Genomic DNA, 4,259 nt, shown 5'->3' with positions numbered 1-4,259 from the left:
AGAGAGTGTGTAACTTTGAAGAGGTAATGAAGAAGAAGTCTGAAGAAGGTGTGTAACTTTGAAGAGGTACTGAAGGAGAAGTCTGAAAAGGGTGTGTGACTTTAAAAAGGTAATGAAGAAGAAGTCTGAAGATGGTGTTGACTTTGAAGAGGTACTGAATAAATCTTGCAAGAAGCGTGACATGTGAACCTGACCAACCAGTGACATCTTGTGACACCCTCTACCCCACATACATAATACACAATAAATATAAAGTACATTCCTGAGTAAATAAAAATTTCTTAAAAATAAGGTTTCAAAACACATAGATAGAGAGTTCACATTCATATTTTGCAAATCGTAGTCCAATGCGAAAATGATGACAAAATAAAACATTAATGTTTCCAAAACACAATAACAGTAATGAAACTCCAATGTTAAACCTGGCTAAGCCCCGATGTCACATATCCTATCAGAGCATGCCCAACTGAAGCCTAAGCCTCATCACCAACATCCTCATGCTGATGATCACCTACAACACAATTTAAACATGTACAAAGAACAACAAGGGAGTGAGAAATATCTCACTCGGTTCCAGGTGTAGAAATAAAGGTTAGATAACACACACACACACAAAAAACATAAGTCACATTTAAACAATACACATACACAATCAATATCACATGCACACTCATTTATCATGCAATGATGTCATAGACTCGACTCATAAATGCATGCATGTGGCGTCATACGGAAGTTTCACATTTCTCATCATTTCATCACATAACTTGTTACATCACTGGTATGCGATCTAAGCGGCACACCTAAAATAATTCATTTCATCACATAGCTTGTTACATCACTAGTGACCCTAAGATACACTTTGTTAACTTGTTACATCACTGGTGACCCTAAGGTACACCTTGTTAGCTTGTTACATCACTGATGACCCTAAGGTACACCTTGTTAGCTTGTTACATCACTGGTATGCGGCCCAAGCGGCACACCTGGAATAAATCATATATGCACATGATGCATGTCACACATTCACTATTTCATTAACTCAACATTTCACTTGTCATGTAATTTCATGTCTCATATCATCACATTTTACATTCTCATAGTCATAACTTATCTCATTTCATCACATTTCACATTCTCATTCACATCATGTCTCATGTCATTTGTTCATATTTTACATAGTCATATTCATAATTGTTCCTCATAGGGTTCCGTACAAGAATCCACAGAGCACTCTAATTCATATAAAAATTTATCTAATTTTGAAATCAAATACATATTTACACTCTACATCAGACAAGGAACACAACAGAATAATCAGAAAGCAAAACAGAAAACATTCATATTTGGCCTGTTTCTCATAGGGTTCTCTCAGGAACCCATAGAGCACTCTAATTCATATCAAAACTTGTTTACTTTTAAAATTAATCACATATTCATACATCACATCTAACAAGGAACACAATAGAATAATCAGAAGGCAAAACAGAAAATATTCATATTTTGTCTGTTCCTAGAAGCATGCATCAAGCAATGGATTGGGGGCCAATCCAGCTACTCAACAATTATTCCCACACCCCCGAGCGAGGTTTCTCACTCCCCTCTTACCTGGATAAGTAGAAGGTGAAGCTAGAGCAGAATCTGGTTTATCTCCTTCTCTTGATTCTCCTAGGTCTCTAGAGATTGTGTCCAGAAATAGTGCTAGAGTGCTCTATTTATAGATTTCAGGAGTGGTCAGAACAACCCGTTTCAGATCCGGAACGGCCCGTTCTAGATCCTTTCATCATGTGGAAAATTCACATCTAGAACGACCAATTCTCAAACCAGAACGTCCCGTTCCGGAGATGAGTTTTAACTCACAACGTCCATATTTGAAACGACTCGTTCCAAACTAGAGGTTTAAACCAAAAATAGGTCTTTTTTAGTAGTTTGGAATGACCCGTTCTAGGCACAATTATAAAAAGATAAATTAAAACAGATAAAAATTAAATATATATCTAAAAAGTATCTCACTAAAAAAATGGTAAATATAAAATTCTAAATATTTTTTCGTATAAGATAATTATTTTTTTATACAAATAAAGAGATAGAGTAAAGTAGTTAATATTTAATATTTTATAAAATATCAAATAGTTAAATACAATCTTATATCACAATATAAATTAATTATCATAAAATTAAAATATAATTTACATATTTAAAATTATATATTTATTTGTATTTTAAATATTTGATTGCACGAATCAAATATTTATTATATATAATAAAAATTAAGAATAAATTATTTATAAATAAATATTACATTCAAATATATAAATCATATTATATTTTAAATTTATATAAATAAATATTTTGAATATATAAATTATATTTTAGATTTTATATTGTCATATGATATTATTTTAAATTAATTCATAATATATTTTTAAAACACTAAAATAAATATGATAAGCACAAATTAAAATAATAAAAATTAAAAATATCTAAAAAAATACTGTTATTTAAAAATAATGTCTAATAACATTTTTATTAAAGTGAAGTTTTTTAAAATACTACCACGTATTATAAGTATCATCATTTGTATATATAAAATAACTAGAGTGATTATAAATTTTAATTATCATATATATATATATATATATATAATAATTATATATTTATTTTAATTTATTAACAATTTTAGTTATAAAAAGTAAATATTCTGTACATTGTACGATTAGCAATAAGAATAGGTCAGACCTTATATTATGACCTAACCTCTTTAAAGTCTGGTCTGACCTTAGTTTATTTAATAATAAGGTCAGGTTTAGGTATTTAAAAAAGTCTATTTATTTTAAAACAAGGTCAGGTTTAGGCATTTAAAAAAGTCTATTTATTTTAAAAAGTCAGACTTAGGCTTATAAAAAAGTTTGTTAGGCTTGATAGATCAACCTATTTATTTATATAATATAAAAAACAATATATATTATTAAAAATATAAATAAACAAACAAGTTAATAAAATAAAATAAATTATCAATATTTAAAATATTTTTTTATAAAATTATTTTTTTATTATAGGTTTATAAACTTACGATTTGTGCATGAATGTACATTAATATACATGATCATGCATGAATTGTTCCTTCAATAGAAAATGATTCAATTTTTCTTTTATATATTTTTTAAAATTTTAATTTTAATAATATTGAGTAAACTATATTTTAAAAATAAATTTGTTGATTTTAAAAATTAAGCTTATTGGCCTAATCAACATTAATAATTTAAATAAGTTTTTAAATAGACTAATAGGTTAGACCAAACTTTCAAAAAGACTAAATTAGATATGTAAAAAAAAAACTTATAATAGATAATAGATTAAACTTTAATTTTGTAAAATAAATCTAGCTTATATATTAAAAAACTAACATATTTTTATCTTTATGTACAAGATAAAAATATTAGTAAGAAGTTAAAATTCTATTTTTTATTTTTGACAATTTTTTTCATAAACTTGTAAAATTATATTAATAAGAGATCAAATCAATAAAATTATATTAATATTTTTAAAATATGTCTAATATAAATCGAGTTGCATATCAAGTGTTCATATTACTTAGAAGCACATCAATCATACAAGATTGAATATATCTTGGTCATTCAATGGACATCGGCCAAATATCTCTCAGTCATTATAAAAGTAGGTAAAAACAAAAATATAAAAACATAAAAAAATATAGAAGCTTAAGATTATAAATTTACTTTTTCGGATAATCTTATTTAATATATCTTTCTATTAACAAAATGGGATAAATTTTTTTTACATAGAGAATAAAAAAAATTTATATATAAATTAGTATTTTAGTTATATATTATATATGATAATTTTTTGGTTAAAATACTAATTTGGTCCCTTATAATATATATTTGTTTCAATTTAGTCCCACTTTAATTTTTTGTTTCAATTTGGTCCCTAATAATTTAAATTATTGCAATGTCAGACTTCTGTCCAAATTATTTAAACAAAGTTAACTGTTGACCACGTAGATGCCACGTAGATGCCACGTAAATGCATAGGTGGATGCCAAATTTCTTGAATACACCTGGAACTACAATGGTCCATTTTGAAACCAAAGCGACCCGTTCTGGTTGCACATGTTATGTGTTAATTTTACATCTGGAACGGGCCGTTCCAAATGTGATATGAACCCAAAGGGATGGATTCGTTTTACGGATCTATCTAGGTTGGAAAGCTCATAATTAAGAAATTAAAAGAAAAAA

This window comes from Cajanus cajan, chromosome 9 (genome assembly GCF_000230855.2).
Source record: "Cajanus cajan strain Asha chromosome 9, NIPB_CcT2T_4, whole genome shotgun sequence".
Lineage (NCBI taxonomy): Eukaryota > Viridiplantae > Streptophyta > Magnoliopsida > Fabales > Fabaceae > Cajanus > Cajanus cajan.
This window is presented reverse-complemented; position numbering follows the sequence as displayed.